This window comes from Hypanus sabinus, chromosome 3 (genome assembly GCF_030144855.1).
Source record: "Hypanus sabinus isolate sHypSab1 chromosome 3, sHypSab1.hap1, whole genome shotgun sequence".
In the NCBI taxonomy this organism is placed as follows: Eukaryota; Metazoa; Chordata; class Chondrichthyes; order Myliobatiformes; family Dasyatidae; genus Hypanus; species Hypanus sabinus.
Genome location: NC_082708.1, coordinates 91,809,891 through 91,832,856, shown reverse-complemented (window position 1 = coordinate 91,832,856; position 22,966 = coordinate 91,809,891). Strand labels below are relative to the sequence as shown.

General features: G+C 42.6%; 1 protein-coding gene across 1 annotated transcript in view; it reads right to left on the bottom strand.

The window, feature by feature from the left end:
* Positions 1-22,966, bottom strand: part of LOC132391501 (palmitoyl-protein thioesterase ABHD10, mitochondrial-like) — a 70,907-nt gene that overhangs the window by 4,865 nt on the left and 43,076 nt on the right. The window lies entirely within an intron of this gene.

Sequence of the window (22,966 nt, the reverse complement as noted above, 5' to 3'; positions counted from 1 at the left end):
CTGAGAGCCAGAAAGGTGATTGGCAAAAGGGATACAGAGCTAGAGAAGGGAAAGGATCATGGGACGGGAGGCCTAGGGAGAAAGAAAGGGGGAGGGGAGCACCAGAGGGAGATGGAGAACAGGCAGTGATGGGCAGAGAGAAGAAAAAGGGAGGGGGAAAAAAAACTAAATATATCAAGGATGGGGTAAGAAGGGGAGGAGGGACATTAACAGAAGTTAGAGAATCAATGTTCATGCCATCAGGTTGGAGGCTACCCAGCCGGTATATAAGGTGTTGTTCCTCCAACCTGAGTGTGGCTTCATCTTGACAGTAGAGGAGGCCATGGATGGACATATCAGAATGGGAATGTGACGTGGAATTAAAATGCATGGCCACTGGGAGATCCTGCTTTCTTTGGCGGACAGAGCATAGGTGTTCAGCGAAATGGTCTTCCAGTCTGCGTCTGGTCTCACCAATATATAAAAGGCCACACTGGGAGCACTGGACGTAGTATACCACACCAGCCGACTCACAGGTAAAGTGTCACCTCACCTGGAAGGACTGTCTGGGGCCCTGAATGGTGGTGAGAGAGGAAGTGTAAGGGCAGGTGTAGCACTTGTTCTGTTTGCAAGGATAAGTGCCAGGAGGGAGATCAGTGGGAAGTGATGGGGGGGGGGGGGGTGGGGGGACGATGAGTGAACAAGGGAGTTGCGTAGGGAGCGATCCCTGCAGAATGCAGAAGGGGGGGAGGGAAAGATGTGCTTGGTAGTGGGTTCCCGTTGGAACTGGTGTAAGTTACGAAGAATTATACATTGGACCTGGAGGCTGGTGGGGTGGTAGGTGAGGACAAGGGGTGAGGACTATCCTGAGTGGGGTGGCAGACGGATGGGGTGAGGGCAGATGTGCGGGAAATGGGAGAGATGCATTTGAGAGCAGAGTTGATGGTGGTAGGAGGGAAGCCCCTTTGTTTAAAAAAGGAAGACATCTCCTTCGTCCTGGAATGAAAAGCCTCATCCTGAGAGCAGATGCGGCGGAGACAGAGGAATTGTGAGAAGGGGATAGCATTTTTGCAAGAGACAAGGTGGGAAGAGGAATAGTCCAGGTAGCTGTGAGAGTCTGTAGGCTTATAGTAGATATCAGTAGATAGGCCGTCTCCAGAGATGTAGACAGAAAGATCAAGAAAGGGGAGGGAGGTGTCAGAAATAGACCAGGTAAATTTGAGGGCAGGGTGAAAGTTGGAGGCAAAGTTAATTAAGTCAACGAGCTCAGCATGCGTGCAGGAGGCAGTGCCAATGCAGTTGTTGATGTAGCGAAATAAAAGAGGGGGACGGATACCCATATAGACTTGGAACATGGACTGTTCCACAAAGCCAGCAAAAAGGCAGGCATAACTGGGACCCATGCTGGTGCCAGTGGTTACAGCTTTGGTTTGAAGGAAGTGGGAGGGGCCAAAGGAGAAATTATTGACAGTAAGAACTAATTCCGCTAGACGGAAGAGAGTGGTGGTAGAGGGGATTTGGTTAGGTATGGAATCCAAATTCAAATTGAATTTCCAGCATCTGTAGATTTCCTCGTGTTCCCCTACTTCCAGTCTCACGTACCAGAGGAAACAACTTTCCTGCCTCTATCTTATCTATCCCTTTCATGATTTTATCTCCTCTCATTCTTCTGAATTCCAGTGAGTACAGTCCCAGGGGAATCACTCTCTCCTCATAGTCTAACCCTCTCATCTCTAGAGTGCAGGCCCAAATCTGCCAAATGCTCCTCATGTTAACCACTTCATTCATAAAATCATCCTCCTGAACCTCCGATGGACTCTTTCCCAATGACCATTCTTTCTGAGATATGGGGCCTAAAACTGTTGACAATACTCTAAGTGTGGCCTAACTAGCGTCTTATGAAAACTCAGCCTTTGCCTTCCTCACTTCAGACTCAACTTGTAAAATAACCTTCTGGGAGTCTTGCATGAGAACTCCTAAGTCCCTCTGATGTTTGAACTTTCTTCACATTTAGATAACAGTCCGCACTACTGTTCATTTTACCAAAATGCATTATCATACATTCCCCAAAACTGTAGTTCATCTGCCATCTTTTTGCCCATTCTTCCAATTTGTCTGTCCTGCTGCAGTCACATCGCTTCCTCAGCACTACCTACCTCTCCAGCTGTCTTCATAAAATCTGCAAACTTTGCCGCAAAGCCATCAATTCCACTATCTAAATCATTGACAAACAATGTGAAAAGCAGGTGTCCCTGAGGAACACTACTAGTCTCTGGCAGCTAACCAGAAAAGGCTCCCCTTTATTCCCACTCACTGCCTCCTGCCTGTCAGCCATTCCGCTATCCATGCCCGTATCTTTCCTATAATGTGTTACCTGTCCCGTGAGTTTCTTGTGACCATGATGTAATTGTCTTGTGATGGGGTGATCTGATGTCATGTGATAACATGTTCCAGCTGGTATAAAAGGGGAGACCGTAGTTTGTTGAGTAGTTGTTTTGTTGGGAGTCAGAGTTGGTGGTTACACAATCACAGAAGGAGAGAAAGAGTGAAGAACTACCAGCTTCGTACGAACCCAAAGAACTGGGTAGAAATCAATGGCGTTCTATGTCTCGAAGTGATTGATGTGAATTGTGGCACACACTTTTAGTTAACCTCTGCATGGACTTGAGTGCTATGTGGTGACCACCTCTGGCGAAAAGTCAGTTACTTTGAGAAAAGTAAAAGTAAAGATTCTTCGGGATCTCTTCGAAAAAGTCATTTCTCAGCTGGGATCTGTGTCAACAGTTCCGTCTTTCCTTCAAGAATTATCATCGTTGTTTCGGGAAGTCTCCCCTGTCACTTACTTTATGAATCATATGGACTTATTAAACTACCACTTTAAGACTGTCCTTGAGTAAGATCAGTTAAGAATTGTCTCTAAGTTCAACTGTTTGATAAATATAGACGCATAACACTATAAACTTCTGTTTAAGTAAGTCATTCTCTTCAATGTCAAACTCTTCAATGTTTTTGAGTGGAGGTTAATAAATTTCATTGTTTATTTATAAAAACTCGACTCAATTTCATATCTATTGCTGCTAGTGCTTAACAAATGCCATAAGATTTTATCTTGTTAAGCAGCCTCATGTGTAGCACCTTATCAGATGTCTTCTGAAAATCCAAGTAAATGACATCCACTGCCTCTCCTTTGTCCACCCTGCTTCCTTGAAGAACTTTTAACAGATATAACCATATAACAGTTACAGCATGGAAACAGGCCGTCTCGGCATTTCTAGTCCGTGCCGAACGCTTACTCTCACCTAGTCCCACTGACCCGCACACAACCCATAACCCTCCATTCCTTTCCTGTCTATATACCTATCCAATTTTACTTTAAATGAAAATAACGAACCTGCCTCTACCACTTCTACTGGAAGCTCATACCACACAGCTACCACTCTCTGAGTAAAGAAATTCCCCCTCGTGTTACCCTTAAACTTTTGCCCCCTAACTCGCAACTCATTTCAATAAGTTAATATTTTGAACCATTTTAAATACAAATCATTTAATTAAAAGATCTGGCCATAAGTTATTAAAACTAGAAAGCAAATCAAAAGGTAAGGTAGTCAAACAGGTAATCATATAGTCAACCCAACACAGCTCCCAGAAAGAAATAGATCCTAATCCCTTCCCCACCCAAAGCCAGAAGGCTGACCAATAGATAATCAGTGAGCTAACAACTAAGTTCCCTCCCCAAAAAATCCTGTTGACAGAAACTCCGGTCCTTCAAGGTCAATTATGTCCCTACCAAAACACAACATAAAAAGAGAAATAATTCAGTATTGAAAAATATAAAAGGGTCAATTAAAACCAATTCAAAGAAAACTACATTAAAATAAAGCCTCAAAAAGGGATATAATAAAAAGTATCAAAAATATATAACAAAAGACAGTATATGAACAGCCAAAACATAAGCTTATTGAAACCTTACTTCAAATTCATATTAACAGAAGAAAAAATTGATCAAATATGAAATATAAGTTTTAGACTTCAGCTTTCAGAAACCCTTTTGTGTCTTCAACCGACTTTATTCTTCTTTGCAATCCATTCTTCAATACTCAGATGGGCGGGAAACAGAAGGGATGGTTTAAATCCTTTATTGTAAAGTTCTGACATAACTTCTTTATATTTCATACGATCGGCCATAACTTCAGGCGAATAGCCTTCCACAAATCTGACCTTGTAACCATGGAAATCGATCATTCCTAGTCGACACGAATGGCAAATTAAAAGGTCCTTAATATGAAATTCATGAAAACTTAGAATGACCGACCTGGGTCTCGCTACCAATGACAATGGCTTCGAAGTCAGCAAGCAATATGCTCGATTGAGCTTCGGCTCAGAAGTGAATAAAACAGGGAATAACTTTCAGTAAGTTTTCAAAGAACTTTGTAGGGTCAGCGCTTTCAATTGATTCTTCAAGACCCAAAATTTCTCCTGTTTCTCCTGATATTTCTCCTGTTTCTATTTTCTAGACTGATAATCCTTTTCATCATTTTTTCATTGGAGAAGGATAACTCTTTGTAGATTTTAATTGCATCTTCAATATCCTCTTCAAGTGTCACCAACTCTGCAGTATTTTCCTGAATTCAGTTCTCATAGTTAAAGTTTGTTGGATTGTATCCAATTTGCCATTAAGTCATTGAAACTCCTCAGAAAATTCCGATTTTTGCCGTTTAAGGAAGTCACTGATAAAATCCAAAGTGACTGGGGATTCATCTTCTGTTTCTCTTTCTTTTGCAAAAGCTTTTGTTCTTTTCCCAGCCATAGTAGAACAGTAGTATAGTATTATAATAAGGTTTCAAAAAAAAAACTGTTAGGAGACAATAAAGTAAGTAGTTTAGGAGCAATCTAAAATGATGTTACTCCATCGGCTGCCAACAGGGCTCTGACCTTTGAGTTTGCCTAGCACTTTTCCCTTTGTAATATCAATGGCACTCACTCCTACTCCCTGACACTCATGGACCTCTGGCACACTGCTAGTGTCTTCCACAGTGAAGACTGATATAAAGGACTCATTAAGTTCATCTGCCATTTCTTTGTCTCCCATTACTACCTCACCAGCATCATTTTCCAGTGGTCCAATATCAACTCTTACCTCCCTTTTACTCTTTATATAACCGAAAAATCTTTTAGCATCCTGCTTTATATTATTGGCTTGTCTGCCCTCATACTTCATCTTGTCCCTTCCTATAGCTTTTTTAATTGCCTTTTGTTGGATTTAAAAGCTTCCCAATCATTCATCTTCCCACTCATTTTTGCTACTTTATATGCCCTTTCCTTGGCTTTTATGCGGTCCTTAACTTCCTCCGTTAGCTACAGTTGCCTACCTCTGCCATTTGAGAACTTCTTCCTCTGGGAATATATCTTATCCTGTGCCTTAAGAACTCTTCCCAGAAACTTCAAGCTTCTCTGCTCTGCCAGAATCTTCCTCCAATCCATCTGGGAAATCTCCTCTCTCAAGCCTCTGTAATTCCTTTATTCCATTGTGATACTGATACACGTGACTAATGGTTCTCCCTCTCAAATTGCAGTATAAATTCAATTATATTATGATCACTACCTCCTAAGGCCTCCTTTACATTAAGCTCCCTAATAAGATCTGGGTTAGTATACAACACACAATCTAAGATAGCCTCTCCCCCAATAGGCTTAAGCACAAGATGCTCTATAAAGCCATCTCATAGGTACTCAACTAATTCCTCCTCTTGCAATCCAACACCAACCTGATTTTCCCAATCCCCTTGCATATTGCAGTCCTCTATTACAATTGTGTCATTACCCTTATTACATGCCTTTTATAGCTTTCTTTGCAATCTCAACCCCACATCTTGTCTACAATTTGGAGGCCTATATATGATATCCATAATGGGTTTTTTTAAACCCTGGAGTTTCTTAACTCCACTCACAAAGATTCAACATTCTCTGACCCCATGTCACCTCTTTCTAAAGAAGTAATTCTGTCTCTTACCAACAAAACCACACCACTGATTAGCCTTCCTGCTTGTCCTTTCAATACAAAGCATATCCTTTGCTGTTAAGCACCTACCTAAGGCCTTCTTTCAGTCATGACTCAGTGGTGCCCATAGCGTCATACCAACCAATCTCTAATTGCAAATGAGTTCATCCATCTTATTCCGAATGCTACACGCATTTAAATACAGCACCTTTAATCCTGCATCCTTCGCCCTTTTGAATTTTGCCTCTGGTACAAATTAACTCTTTGTTCTGTCTGCATTTATACCCAATCATTGGCTTGTCCTTCTTTACATTCATGTTACACCTATCATCTACTTGTAAACCGAGTGACTTGTCCTCTGTCTATCATACTGGTTCCCATCCACCTGCCATGTTAGTTTAAACCATATTAGTTACAGGCAAAATTCAAAAGGGCAAAGGGGATTGGTAAGGATTGCAAGGGGATTGGAACATCACTGGAACATTGGACTTTACCCTTGGTGTACTAGGCCAAATACACTATCTTTTGTAGGATTTTCTCCTCAAAGGCATTGGTGCTTCCGTAACAGGCTATAATGCAGCCAGTCAGTACAGTTTCCTCCACACATCTGTAGAAGTTTGTCAAGATTTTTGATTACATGCCAAATCTCTGCAGACTCCTGAGTAAGTAGAAGCGCTGTTGTGCTTTCTTTGCAATTACATTTATATGATGGGCCCAGAACAGAAATTCTTAGATAGTGACACCCAGGAATTTAAAGTTTCTAACCCTCTCCACCTTTGATCCTCCGATGAGTACTGGCTGATAGACCTCTGGTTTCCCTCTCCTGAAGTCCACAATTAGGTCCTTGGTCTTGCTGACATTGAGTGAGAGTTTGTTGTTATGGCACCACTCAGCCAAATTTTCAGTCTCCCTCCCATATGCTGATTTGTCACCACCTTTGATTTGGTGCACAACAGTGGTGTCATCAGCAAACTTGAATATGGTGTTGGAGCTGTACTTAGCCACACAGTTGTAGGTGTAAAGCAAGTAGAACTGGGGATACAGCCCTGTGGAGCACCTGTGCTGATGGAGATTATGGAGGTTTAAAGGGTGACAGGTGGCTAGTCAGGGAAAATGTCATGACAGAATTCAGTCAGGGCAGACTGCCGAACTCTACTACTGAGGCTTTATGGGGCACACTGAGGAATAAGAAAGATATGACCACATTAATAGGGCTATATTATAGACCACACAGCAGTCTGCAAGATTTAGAGAAACAAATCTGTGGAGTTAGGGTAGCCCCTAACCTGATGGCATGAATATCAATTTCTCAAACTTTCAGGAATACCCCCTTCACCATTTCCCATCCCCTTTTCCCTCTCTTACTGTATCTTCTTGCCCGCTATAGAGACTACAGAGGAGATGTGTTTGCTGTCTTGAGCAAAATCAGGGTGGTATTCCCTCAGATCCTGTAGAAGTCAAGAGCAGAAATTGCAGGGGCACAAGCAGAGACATTTAAATCATCCTAAGTAACAGGCGAGCTACTGGAAGATTGGAAGATATCAAATGTTGTTCCACCCTTTAAGAAAGGCTCTAAAAAAACCAGGAAATTATAGGCTGATAATTTTGACATCAATCTTGGCAAAGGTTTTGGAAGGTATTCTAAGGGATGAGATATATGAGTATTTGGATGGACAGGGATTGATTAGGGGTAGTCAACGTGGCTTTTAGTGGATGTAGTAGACATTGAGAAAGACAATCAAAGCTGCAATGGGATCTGGACCAACTGGGAAAATGGGCTGAAATACAGAAGACAATGTAGACAAGTGTGAATTATTGCACTTTGTGAGGACCAACCAGGGTAGGTCATGCCGAGTGAGCGGTATGGTACCGAGGAGTGTGGTACAACAAAGGAATCTGGGAAAACAAGTCAAGTCTATAATATAATATAATTAATTATAATTAAGAAATAATATTAAATCATTAGAAAGAGATGACATAGGATTGGAAGGTGTAGAGTTTCTATGGGTTAAGTTAAGAAATGGCAAGGGTAAAAGGACCCTAATGACAGTTGTATACAGGCCTCCAAACAGCAGCCAGGATGTGGATTACAAATTACAGCAGGAAATAGAAAAGGCTTGTCAGAAAGGCAATGTCATGATAATCATTGAGGATTTTAACATGAAGGTGGATTTGGAAAACCAGGTCAGTAATGGACCTCAAGAGAGAGAATTTGTAGAATGTCTAAGGAATGGCTTTTTAGAACAGCTTGTTGAGTCCACGAGGGGATCGGCTGGATTGGGTGTTGTGCAATGACCTGGTGATAAGAGAGCTTAAGGAACCCTTAGGGAACAGTGATCACAATATGATCGAGTTCATATTGAAATTTGAGAGGGAAAAAATAAAATCCAATGTGTCAGTATTTCAGTGGAATAAAGGAAATTACAATGGTATGAGAGTTGACTGGAAAGAGACATTTACAAGAAGAATAGCAGAGCAGCAATGGCTGGAGTTTCTGCAAAAAATGAAGGAAGTGCAAGACAGATATATTCCAAATAAGAAAAAAAATTTCAAAGGGAAGAGAAACAATACTGTGGCTGATAAGTGAAATTAGAGCCAAAGTAAAAGCAAAAGAGAGGGCATACAAGGAAGCCAGAGCTAGTGGGAAGACAGAGGATTGGGAAGCTTTTAAAAACTTGCAGAAGGAAACTAAAAAGGTTATTAGGAAGGAAAAGATAAATTATGAGAGGAAGCTGGTGGCTAAAATCAAAGAAGATACTAAAAGCTTTTTTAATTATATAAAGGGTAAAAGAGAGTCAAGGGTAGATATAAGACCAATACAAAATGATACTGGAGATATTGTAATGAGAAATGCAGGGATGGCAGAGGAACTGAACGTGTATTTTGCATCAATCTTCACAGTGGAAGACATCTGCAGTATATCGGACTTTCAAGAGTGTCAGTGAAGTTTGTGCAGTGAAAATTATGACTGAGAAGGTGTTCAGGAAGCTTAATGGTCTGAGGGTTTTTTAAATCTCCTGGACCTGATGGAATGCACCCTCGGGTCCTGAAGGAAGTAGCTGGAGAGGTTGCAGAGGCATTAATGATGATCTTTCAAGAATCGATAGATTCTGGTATTGTACCGGATGATTGGAAAATTGCAGGTGTTACTCTGCTATTTAAGAAGGGTGGGAGGCAGCAGAAAGGAAACTACAGACCTGCTAGCCTGACATCAGTTGTTGGAATCAGTTGTTAGGGATGAGATTACAGAGTACCTGGAGCCACAAGACAAGAAGAGGCCAAAGCCAGTATGGTTTCCTGGAAGGAAAATCCTGTTTGACAAACCTATTGCAATTCTTTGAGGAAATTACAAGCAGGGTAAACAAAGAAAATGCAGTAGATATGGTGTACTTGGATTTTCAGAAGGCTTTTGAAAAGGTGCTGCACATGAGGCTGCTTAGCAAGATAAGAGCCCGTGGAATTACAAGGAAGTTACAAGCATAGGTAGACCATTGGCTGGTCAGCAGAAAACAGAGTGGGAATAAAGGGATCCTATTCTGGCTGGCTACCAGTTACCAGTGGAGTTCCACAGGGGTTGGTGTTGGAACCGTTGCTTTTTATGCTGTATGTCAATGATTTGGACTATGGTATTAATGGATTTGTGGCTAAATTCGCCGATGATATAAAGATAGGTGGAGGAGCGGGTAGTGTTGAGGAAACAGAGAGCCTGCAGAGAGACTTAGATAGTTTAGGGGAATGGGCAAAGAAGTGGCATATGAAATACAATGTTGGAAAGTGTACAGTCATGTATTTTGGTGGAAGAAATAAATGGGCAAACTATTATTTAGACGGGGAGAGAAATCAAAATGCAGAAATGCAAAGGGACTTGGGAGTCCTTGTACAAGATACCCTAAAGGTTAACCTCCAAGTTGAGTAGGTGGAAAAGGTGGCAATTGCAATGTTGGCATTCATTTCTAGAGGTATAGAATATAAGAGCAGGGATGTGATGTTGAGGCCCCATAAGGCACTCGTGAGACCACACTTGGAGCACTGTGTGCAGTTTTGGGCTCCTTATTTATTTTATAGAAACATAGACTTTTATAAAGTATATACTGACATTGGAGAGGGTTCAGAGAAGATACACCAGAATGATTCCAGGAATAAAAGGGATACTGCATGATGAACATCTGGCAGCTCTTGGGCTGTATTCCCTGGAGTACAGGAGAATGAGGGGGGATCTCAGAGAAACACTCCGAATGTTAAAAGACCTGAACAGATTAGATATGGCAAAGTTATTTCTCATGGTAGGGGATTCTAGGACAAGAGGGCAAAACTTCAGGATTAAAGGACGTCCATTTAGAAGAGAGATGTGGAGAAATAAGAGATCTAGATGATCATAAGGCTCACAGGAAGGAGCTTAAGAAGTAGATTAGGAGAGCCAGAAGGGGCCAAGAGAAGGCTTTGGTGGGCAGGATTAAGGAAAACCCCAAGGCATTTTATAAGTATGTGAAGAGCAGGAGAATAAGACGTGAAAGAATAGATCCTACCAAATGTGACAGTGGGAAAGTGTGTATGGAACAAGAGGAAATAGCAGAGGTAGTTAATGAATACTTTACTTCCGAATTCACTATGGAAAAGGCTAATAGTGATGACTTGCAGCAGATTGAAAAGCTTCAGCATGCAGATATTAAGAAAGAGGATGTGCTGGAGCTTTTGGAAAGCATCAAGTTGAATAAGTCGCCAGGCCTGGATGAGATGTACTCCAGGCTACTGTGGGAGGTGAGGGAGGAGATTGCTGAGTCTCTGGCGATGATCTCTGCATCATCAATAGGGACAGGAGAGGTCCCAGAGGATTGGAGGGTTACGAATTTTGTTCCTTTATTCAAGAAAGGGAGTAGAGATAGACCAGGAAATTATAGACCTGAGAATCTTACCTCAGTGGTTGGTAAGATGATGGAGAAGACCCTGAGAGGCAGGATTTATGAACACTTGGAGAGGTATAATATGATTAGGAATAGTCAGCACAGCTTTATCAAGGGCAGGTCATGCCGTACGAGCCTGATCAAATTTTTTGAGGATGTGACTAAATATATTGATGAAGGAAGAGCAGTAGATGTAGTGTATATGGATTTCAGCAAAGCATTTGATGAGGTATCCCATACAAGGCTTATTGAGAAATTAAGGAGGCATGGGATCCAAGGAGATATTGCTTTGTGGATCGAGAACTGGCTTGCCCACAGAAGGCAAAGAGTGGTTGTAGTCAGGTCATATTCTGCATGGAGGTCAGTCACCAGTGAAGTGCCTCAAGAATCTGTTCCAGGACCCTTACTCTTAGTGATTTTTATAAATGACCTGGATGTGGAAATGGAGGGATGGGTTAGTAAGTTTGCTGATGACACTAAGGTTGGAGGCGTTGTGGATAGTGTGGAGGGCTGTCAGAGGTTACAGTGGGACATTGACAGAATGCCAAACTGGGCTGAGAAGCGGCAGATGGAGTTCAACCCAGCTAAGTGTGAAGTGGTTCATTTTGGTAGGTCAAATATGATGGCAGAATATACTATTAATGGGATGCTCAAAGCAGCTGCGTAGGTTGACTCAGTGGTTATGAAGGCGTACGTTGGTTAAGAAGGCCAATCATGGAATTGAATTTAGGAGCCGAGGGGTAATGTTGCAGCTACATAGGACCCTAGTCAGACCCCACTTGGAGTACTGTGCTCTGTTTTGGTCGCTTCACTACAGGAAGGATGTGGAAGCCATAGAAAGGGTGCACAGGAGATTTACAAGGATATTCCCTGGATTGGCTTATGAGGATAAGTTGAGTGAACTCGGCCTTTTCTCCTTGGACCGACGGAGGATGAGAGGTGACCTGATAGAGGTGTATAAGCTATTGAGAGGCGTTGATCATGTGGATAGTCAGAGGCTTTTTCCCAGGGCTGAAATGGTTGCCACAAGAGGACATAGGTTTAAGGTGCTGGGGAGTAGGTACAGAGGAGATATCAGGGGTAAGTATTTTACTCGATGGTGAGTGCATGGAATGGGCTGCCGGCAAAGGTGGTGGAGGCAGATACGATAGGGTCTTTTAAGAGACGTTTGGATAGGTACATAGAGCTTAGAAAAATAGAGGGCTATAGGTAAGCCTAGTAATTTCTAGGGTAGGGGCTTTTTTGGCACAACCTTGTGGGTCAAAGGGCCTGGACTGTGCTGTAGGTTTTCTATGCTCTACGTTCTAAATTCAGTCAGAGGGTGGTAAATCTGTGGAATTTGTTGCCACGAATGGCTGTGGAGGCCAAGTCATTGGGTATATTTAAGGCAAAGATTGGTAGGTTCTTGATTAGCCAGGGCATCAAAGGGTATGGGGAGAAGGCAGAGAAGTGGGGATGACTGGAAGGATTGGATCAGCCCATGATTAAATGGCAGAGCAGACCTGATGCGCCAAATGGTTTACTTCTGCTCCTATATCTTATGGTCTTATGGTCTAATATAGGAGATTGAGGGGAGATTCGATCGAGGTATACAAAATTGCGAGGGGTATAGATAGGGTAAATGCAAACAGGTTTGTTCCACTGAGATTGGGTGATACTACAACAAGAGGTCAGGGGTTAAGGGTGAGACGTGGAATGTTTAAGGGGAACATGTCTGGGGGTGTGTTAGGACATATGGAGAGGTAGTTACACCAAGGTGCAGGACACAGGAAACTAGGTAACGGTCAGGAAGATGTTGGTCAGATCTCAGACAAAATCAGGAATCAAAAGGTTGAGCATGGTGATACTGGGGTCTTGAGCTGCGCATATGTTAATACAAGAAGTATCTTAGAAAAGGCAGATGAGCTCAGGGTATGGATCAACAGCTGGAATTATGATTTTGTAGCCATTAGTGAGACTTGTTGCAGCAGGGGCAGGAGTAGCAGCTCAATATTCCAGGGTTCTATTGTTTTAGACATGCCAGAGCGGAAAAATAGGAGGGGTGATGTTACTAGTCAGAGAAAATGTCACAGCAGTACTCCATCAGGACAGCCTGGACAACTCGTCGAGTGAGGCATTATAGGTGGAACTGTTGTAAGAAGAATAAGGTTGTCATAATAGGTGATTTTAACTTTCCACACATTAACTGGGTCTCCCTTACTTTCAAACGACTAGATGTAATAGAGTATGTCATACATGTTCAGGAAAGTTTCCTCCATCAGTACGCAGAAATCCCAATGAGACAGCGTGTGATAATGGGTCTACGATTAGGGAATAAGATAGGGCAGGTGACAGAAGTTTGTGGTCTGCGGGTTGATATACTGAATTGGAGAAAGGCCGATTTTGATGGTATCAGAAATGACCTGGTAAGTGTGATTCAGAGAGTTTGTTTTCTGGCAAAGGTGTACTTGGTAAGTAGGAGACCTTCAAAAGCAAAATTTTGAGAGTACAAAGCTTATATGTGCCTGTCAGAATAAAAGGTTGTTACGTATTCAGGCAACAATAAATATATGAGTTAGGCAAGGGTTTATATAACAAACAACACGTTTACTAAACACTGAAAACAAACCCCCCCAAAAGTAAACAAACACTAACGCAACCGGAAATCAGCTGCTGTGCGGCAGCTTAAACAGTTCTTAGAGCGATGTTGCAAAAACAGTTCTTTAAAGTAGTATTGCCAAAAGTTCGAAATGCTCAGTCCATTTAAGGGAGAAACTTTTTAAGACGATTTAAATTCTTTTTCACGTCGCTTTGCTTCAGTCCCCGAAGTTGAACTTTTCCCACGAAGAATTTACGAAATGAAATGAAACGGCTTAAAGGCACTGACCTTTCCTTTATCACACTGTCCTCAATCTTTTCTGCTATCCCGCAGAGATTAACAAGAGAACAGTCAACGAATTCCTTCCGAATAAGGATCAAACAAGGTCGAACCCGTTTTACCGTCGAAATAGTCTCCTCGATCTTTAACTCCCGAACTCCGATCTTCACTCTCCACTGATTCTCAACTAGCAGTATTGTAAAGAAACTGCTGGCAATGACCTTTTAAACTTTAGGCATTAGATAAAACTTCATCTTTCAACTAACCTGCATCATCATATTAAATCACGCAGTGGCACGAAGTCAACATGGCAAATCCAGCCACGAACTGCCCCTCCTCACAGGGAGGGGTCCTCCTTTTATACCATGTAAAAAAAACCTGTCACATGATGTCTACTGGCGGGAAAATGACGTCACTTCACCATCACAAGACCATTACCTCAAGTCCAGTATAGCTTCAACCCCAGTCACGTGTCATAAGTACGTAACAAGGTAAAGTTAAAAAGTGTAGGGAACCTTGGTTTTCAAGAGAAATTGAGGCAGAGGTTAAGTGAAAAAAGGTGTATAGCAAGTATTGGCAGGTGAGCACAAATGAGGTGCTTATGGAGTATAAGAAATGCAAGAGAATACTTAAGAAATAAATCAGGAGGGCTAAAAGAAGGCATGAAGTTGCTCTAGCAGACAAGGTGAAGGAGAATCAAGTGCAAAGGATTGAGCAAAAGGATTGCAAGGTACAAAATTGTTCCTCTGGAAGATCAGAGTTGTAATCTATGTATGGAGCCAAAACAGATGGGGCAGATAGTAAGTATTTTTTTCACATCTGTATTTACTCAGAAGATGGGCACAGAGTCTATAGAAGTGAGGCAAAGTGGCATTAACTTCATAGGTGCTATACAGATGTACTGTGTATGTTAATCAAAATGGCTTCTTTGTTAAAAGTAAAACTGCTTTGTTATGCTAACTGGAGAGAGAGTGTTGTCTGGCAGAGCATTCACGAAGCTTCTTGCACTCTGTTTAGATTTAGGATTGCTGATAATGAGGATTGTATTCACTTGTTAACCATTGGGGTTGGATGTAATTTTTTTCTTGTGGGTCTGGGAGCTGGGATTTTGCGGTCTTTTCGGGAGTGGGGAAGAAGACGCCGAAGAAGGTGGACGTGTGCCACACTGCTCGGTCGACCACTTCGGGTGGTCCCAGGTGCAGGGTCGTGGAGGAAGGCTGAAGCGAGGGGTGGTCGAAAGGTTCAATGGTTGAGTTCAAACGATGTGCACTAGATTGACTGAACTCTGCTAAGTTTTGGCGCCTTTTACATTATTTTCTTTTCCTTCATATACACTGTATTGTTACTAATCATTTAGTTCTAGTAAAATCTTTAAAGTATATTCTATAACTGTATCCGGTGTGAGGTTATTATGGTGTGTGCAACGCTGCATTAACTTGTTTTCCACAGCACCTGCGTATATGGGAGGCGGGGTTGGAGAGTGGCTGGAATTTTTCCCCTAGACCTATACCAGCCTGTTGCGTGTTACAGAGATTACAGAGGAGGAGGTGTTTGCTATCCTGTGGCAAATCAGGGTGAATAAATCTTCAGGACTTGACAAGGTGTTCGCTCGGACCCTATGGGAGGCAAGTGCAGAAAGTGCCGGGTTCTAGTAGAAATATTTAAATCACTTAGCGACAGGAGAGGTACCAGAGGATCAGAGGATAGCCAATGTTGTTCCGCTGCTTAAGAAAGGCTATAAACACAAACCAGGAAATTATAGGCCAGTGTGTGTGACATCAGTAGTGAGAAAGTTATTGGAAGGTAATCTAAGGGACCAAATTATAGAAGTATTTGGATAGTCATGGACTGATTCAGGATAGTTAGCATAGCTTTTTAGGTCATGTCTAATCAATCTTACCGAGTTTTTTGAGCAAGTTACCAGGAAAGTGGATGAAAGCAATGCAGCAGATGGTGTCAATATTGACTTTAACAAGACATTTGACAACATCCCGCATGGAAGGTTGGTTAAAAATGTACAGTTACTTGGCATATAAGATGAGGTAGTAAATTAGATTAGACATTGGCTTTGTGGGAGAAGCCAGAGTGTGGTGGTAGATGGTTGCCTATCTGACTGGAGGCCCATGACTAGAGGTGTGCTGCAGGGATTAGTGCTGGGTCCTTCATTGTTTGTCTTCTGTATCAGTGATCTGGATGATAATGTGGTTAACTGGATCAGCAAATTTGTGCATAACATCAAGATTCGGGGTGCAGTGGAAGATTTCAGAGAGATCTGCATCAGCTGAAAAAATGGGCTGAAAAATGGCAGATGGAAGCTAATGCAGACAAGGGCAAGGTGTTGCACTTCCACAGGACCAACCAGGGTAGGTCTTACAGAGTGAGCGGTAGGCTCTGAGGAGTGTGCTAGAACAAAGGGATCTGCGAATACAGGTCTGTAATTCATTGGAAGTGGCATCACTGGTAGATAGGGCTGTAAAGAAAGCTTTTGGCACATTGGCTTTCATAAATCAATGTACTGAGTAAAGATGGAATGTTATGTTGAAGACTTTGATGAGCCTTAATTTGGAGTATTGTGTGTAGCTTTGCTAACCTACATACAGGAAAGATGTAAATAAGATTGAAATTGTGCAGGGAAAATTTACAAGGATGTTGCCAGGTCTGAGTTATAAGGAAAGATTGGAAAGATTAGGACTGCAGAAGATGTAGAAGACTGAGAGAGGATTTGATACAGTTAGAGAAAATTATAAGGGGTGTAGATAGGGTAAGCAGGCTTTTTCCACTACGGTTGGGTGGGACTCAACCAGAGGCCAAATATTGAGGATGAAAGTGAAAAGTTTAAGGGGGAGATATGGGGAAAACCTCTATCATTCAGAGGGTTGTGAGAGTGTGGAATGAGCTGCCAGCACCTTTTCAATTGAAGCAAGAGGCTGAGAGTGGAAGACTGAAGCATCGTGGAGGGAAGGTCGTTTTTCTTTTCTTTAACTGATTGGGGAAAAGAGGCTCTACTGCGCAGGCGTGTGACGTAGTGTGCCAAGGTTTAAAAGGGAGACCACCATATACAGTGGCCATCGTTGGAGTGGACTGAGTCTGAGTGGGACGGCTTTGGCTCAATCAGGCTTCGGCGAGAAACAGGCAGAGGCGAGGGTAGGTTACTTCCAGTAAATTTCTGTTTTACTTCTTTTCTTTTTGCTCAGACTAGAGAATATGCCAGGCAGGATGTTGGAATGCTCCTCTTGCAGAATGTGGGAAGTCAGGGAGACCTCCGGTGTCCCTGACAAAAATACCTGCAAGAAGTGCATCTAGCCGCAGCTCCTAATAAACCGCATTAGGGAACTAGAGCTGGAGCTGGATGACCTCCGGAACACTCGGGAGACTGAGCAGTTTATAGATAGTAGCTTCCAGGAGGTAGTTACACCTAAGGTACAGGGCACAGGTAAGTTAGTTACCGTCAGGCGAGGGAAGGGGAAAGGGCAGATAGTGCAGGGTTCCCCTGTGGCCATTCCCCTCCAGAACATGTATACCAATTTGGATATTGTTGGGGGGGGATGGCTTACCTGGGACAAGCTGCAGCAGCCGGATCTCTGGCACCGAGTCTGGTTCTGCAGTGCAGAAATGAGGGAGGAAGAAGAGGAGAGCAGTAGTGATAGGGGACTCCATAGTCAGGGGTACAGACAAGAGATTCTGTGGTCGTGACAGAGACTCCCGGATGGTTTGTTGCCTCCCAGGTGCCAGGGTCAAAGATGTCTCTGATCGCATGCACAGCATTCTGAAGTGGGAAGGTGATCAGCCAGATGTTGTGGTACCAATTGGTACCATCGGTACCAATGACATAGGTAGAAAGAGTCAGGTGGTCTTGAAGAGTGAGTACAGAAAGCTTGATAGGAAGTTGAAAAACAGGACCTCGAGGGTAGTAATCTCTGGATTGCTGCCTGTGCCACGTGCCAGTGAGGGTAAGAGTAGGATGCTCTGGCAGATGAACACATGGCTAAGAAACTGGTGGAGGAGGCAGGGTTTCAGATTTCTAGATCATTGAGACCTCTTCTGGGGCAGGTGGGACCTATACAAGAGAGACGGGTTACACCTGAACTACAAAAGGACCAATATACTTGCAGGGACGTTTGCTAGTGTTATTGGGGAGGGTTTAAACTAGATTTGCAGGGGGGTGGGAACCAGAGTGCCCGAGTAGATAGTGGAACGGGGATAAAAATAAATTATGTTAGTAGTTCATGCAAAGTCATAAATAGTAAGATAGTGTGTGGTGGTAACAATCTTCCGAGGTGTGTATCTTTCAATGCGAGGAGTATTGTGGGAAAGGCAAATGAGCTGAGGGCCTGGATTGACACGTGGAATTATGACATCATAGCCATAACTGAAACTTGGCTGCAGGAGGGGCAGGACTGGCAGCTCAATGTTCCAGGGTTCTGATGTTTCAGATGTGATAGAGGCAGAGGGATGAAGGGTGGGGGGGGGGGGGGTAGCTTTGCTAGTCAGGGAAAATATTACAGTGTGCTTGGGCAGGAAAGATTAGAGGGCTTATCTACTGAGGCCATATGGGTGGAGCTGAGAAACAGGCAAGGTATGACCACATTAATAGGGTTGTATTATAGACCACCCAATAATCAGCGAGAATTGGAGGAGCAAATCTGCAGAGAGATAACAGACAACTGCAGGAGACAGAAAGCTGTGATTGTAGGGGATATTAATTTTCCACACATTGACTGGGACTCCCATACTGTTAAAGGTCTACATGGGTTAGAGTTTGTGAAATGTGTTCAGGAAAGTTTTCTAAATCAATATATAGATGTACCAACTAGGGAGGATGCAATGTTAGATCTCTTATTAGGAAATGAGTTAGGGCAGGTGACGGAAGTGTGTGTAGGGGAACACTTTGGTTCCAGTGATCATAACACCATTAGTTTCAACTTGATCATGGATAAAGATAGATCTAGTACTCGAGTTGAGGTTCTAAACTGGAAAAGGGCCAAATTTGAAGAAATGAGAAAGAATCTAAAAAGCGTAGATTGGGACAGGTTGTTCTCTGGCAAGGATGTGATTAGTAAGTGGAAGGCCTTCAAAGGACAAACTTTAAGAGTGCAGAGTTTGTATGTTCCTGTCAGGGTTAAAGGCAAAACGAATAAGAATAAGGAACCTTGATTCTCGAGGGATATTGGAACTCTGATAAAGGAGATGTGTAACATGTATAGGCAACAGGGAGGAAATAAGATGCTTGAGGAGTATAAAAAGAGTAAGAAAATACTTAAGAAAGAAATCAGGAGGGCTAAAAGAAGACATGAGGTCGCTTTGGCAGTCAGGGTGAAAGATAATCCTAAGAGCTTCTACATATATGTTAAGAGCAAAAGAATAGTAAGGGATAAAATTGGTCCTCTTGAAGATCAAAGTGGTCGGCTATGTATGAAACCAAAAGAAATGGGAGAGATATTAAATGGGTTTTTTGCATTTGTATTTACAAAGGAAACTGGAATGGAGTCTATGGAAACAAGGCAAACAAGTAGAGAGGTCATGGAACTTATACAGATTAAAGAGGAGAAGGTGCTTGCTGTCTTGAGGCAAATCAGAGTAGATAAGTCCCCAGGACCTGACAGGGTATTCTCTCGGACCTTGAGGGAGACTAGTGTTGAAATTGCAGGGGCCCTGGCAGAAATATTTAAAATGTTGATATCCATGGGTCAGGTGCCAGAGGATTGGAGGATAGCTCATGTAGTTCCGTTGTTCAAAAAAGGCTCAAAAAGTAAGCCGGGAAATTATAGGCCGTTAAGTTTGACATCGGTAGTAGGTGAACTATTGGAAGGAATACTAAGAGATAGGATCAACAAGTATTTGGGTAGACAGGGACTTATTAGAAACAGTCAGCATGGCTTTGTGCATGGTAGGTCATGTTTAATCAATCTATTAGAGTTTTTCAAGGAAGTTACCAGGAAACCGCATGAAGGGAAGGCAGTGGATGTTGTATACATGGACTTCAGGAAGGCCTTTGATAAGGTACCGCATGGGAGGTTAGTTAGGAAGATTCAGTCGCTAGGTATACGTGGAGAGGTAGTAAATTGGATTAGACATTGGTTCAATGGAAGAAGCTAGAGTGGTGGTGGAGGATTGCTACTCTGAGTGGAGGCCTGTGACTAGTGGTGTGCCACAGGGATCAGTGCTGGGTCCACTGTTATTTGTCATCTATATCAATGATCTGGATGATAATGTGGCAAATTTGCTGATGATACAAAGATTGGAGGTGTACTGGACTGCGAGGGAAGGTTTTCAAAGCTTGCAGACGGATATGGACGAGTTAGAGGAATGGGCAGAAAAATGGCAGATGGAGTTTAATGCGGACAAGTGTGAGGTATTGCACTTTGGAAGGTCAAACCAAGGTAGAACATACAAGGTAAATGGTTGGACACTGAGGAGTGCAGTAGAACAGAGGGATCTGGGAGTACAGATACATAATTCCCTAAAACTGGCGTCACAGGTGGATAGGATCGTAAAGAGAGCTTTTGGTACATTGGTCTTTATAAATCGAAGAATTGAGTATAAGAGTTGGAATGTTATGGTGAGGTTGTATAAGACATTGGTGAGACCGAATTTGGTGTGCAGTTTTGGTCACCTAATTACAGGAAGGATATTAATAAGGTTGAAAGAGTGCAGAAAAGGTTTACAAGGATGTTGCTGGGACTTGAGAAACTGAGTTACAGAGAAAGGTTGAATAGGTTAGGACTTTATTCCCTGGAGTGTAGGAGAATGAGGGGTGATTTGATAGAGGTATATAAAATTATGATGGGTATAGATAGAGTGAATGCAAGCAGGCTTTTTCCACTGAAGCCAGGGAAGATAAAAAAAAACCAGAGGTCATGGGTTAAGGGTGAAGGGGGAAAAGTTTAAAGGGAACATTGGGGGGGCTTCTTCATGCAGAGAGCGGTGGGAGTGTGGAATGAGCTGCCAGATGAACTGGCGAATGTGGGCTCACTTTTGACATTTAAGAAAATCTTAGACAGGTATATGGATGAGAGGGGTTTGGAGGGATATGGCCCAGGTGCAGGTCAGTGGAACTAGGCAGAAAAATGGTTTGGCACAGCCAAGAAGGGCCGAAAGGCCTGTTTCTGTGCTGTAATATTCTATGGTTCTATGGTGCATGCGAGCTCGATTTCAAAATTTAAGTGAAGTTTGGATAGGTACGTGGATAGTAGGGATATAGTGAGCTATTTTCCCATTGCAGGTTGATGAGAGTAGTTAGTTTAAATGCTTTCAGCATGGACTAGAGGGGCTGAAGGGACTGTTTCTGTGCTGAACTTCTCTATGACTCTAACTCTATGAGGGGAAATTTCATCACTCTGTGGGTAGAAAGAGCTGCCAACAGAAATGGCAGATATGATTTTGTTTTAAACATTTAAGAGAAGTCTAGATAGCTACACTGATTGGGGGGGGGGGAATGGAAGATAACAATTGTACTAGGTTGTTTAAATGGCTTGGCATGGACTAGATGGGCAGAAGGGCCTGTTTCCGAGCTGTAGTTTTCTGTCACTCTGTTGCTGGGATGTGGCATGCAAATAGTGGATGGATCTCCAATCAAGTTGAAGCCACTCACACCCCACAATGCTGACCCTCCTGTTATTAAGAATATCATTCCTATAGGATATTGGATAGGTATATGGATAGGAAAGGAATGGAGAGTTATGGGCTGAGTGCGGGTCAGTGGGATTAGGTGAGAGTAAGCGTTCGGCATGGACAAGGGCCTAGATGGCCTGTTTCCATGCTGTAATTGTTATGTGGTTATATAATATCCACCAATTCTCCTTTGTCTATCCTGTTTGTTATTTCTTCAAAGAATTCCTATAGATATGTCAGGTAAGATTTTCCCTTGAGAAAACCATGCTGATTTTAGCCTATTTTGTCATGTACCTCCAAGTACGCCAAAACCATATCCCTATCAATCGCCTCTAACCTCTTCCAAACCACTGTGGTCAGGCTGACTGGCCTATAATTTCCTTTCTTCTGCCTCTCTGCTGTCATCCCTGCTAGTGTTTCCTTCCAATCAACTCTGACGAACTCCTCTCTAATTCCCTTTACTCCAGTGTAATACTGATACATCTGACTTTAGCTTTTCTCTCTCAAATTGCAGGGTGAATTCTATTATATTATGATCACTGTCTCATCAGAGATCCTTTACCTTAAGCTCCCTAATCATATCTGGTTCACTGCACAACACCCAATCCAGATTTGCTGTTCCCCCTAGTGCACTCAAACACAAGCTGCTCCAAAAAGCCATCTCAGAGGCATTGCACAAATTCTTTCTCCTGGGGTGCAGCATCAACTTGATTTTCCCAATCTGTCTGCATATTGAACCCTACTATGACTAACATAACATTACCTTTTTAATATGCTTTTTCTCAATGTCTCCCATGTAATTTGTATACTACACCCTGGCTATTGCCTGTAAATAACTCCCATCAGGGCCTTCTTACTCTGCAGTTTCTTAACTCTACCCACAAGGATCCTACATCTTCTGATCCTATGTCATCTCTTTCTAAAGATTGATTTAATTTTTTACCTGCAGGGCCACTTCTCCTCCTTTCCCTACTTGCCTGTCATTTTGAAAGATTTTGTATCCTTAGATATTAAGCTCCCAACTAAAATCGTCTTTCAGCTATGATTCTGTGATACCCACAATGTCATAACTGTCAATCTCTAAATGCACTACAAAATCATCTACATTATTTCATATATTTTGTGCATTCAAATATAACAGTTTCGGTCCTGTGTTTGTTACCCTTTTCAACTTAGTTCCCCTTTTACACTGTAACTCATACCACTAACTGCAATGTTGCCCTATCATTTGCCTGGCCTTCCTGACAAGTCTCACTAGAGACTACCTCTGCTTGTAAACCAACATCCCTATCGTCAGCCTTATCACTCTTGTTCCCACCCCTCTGCCAAATTTAGTTTAAATGCTCCCTAACAGCACTGGCAAACCTACCTGCAAGGATATTGGTACGTTTCGGGTTCAGGTGTAGCCTGTCCTTTTGTATAGGTCCTATCTTCGCCAGAAGAGATCCCAATGATCCATATATCTGACACCCTGCCCTCTGCACCAGTTCCATAGCCATACATTCACCGGCCAAAGCATCCTATTTTTGCCCTCACTAGTGCGTAGCAGAAGCAGCAATCCAGAGACTGTTACTCTGAAGGCCCTGTTTTTCACCCTTCTACCCAGCTCTTTAAATTTTC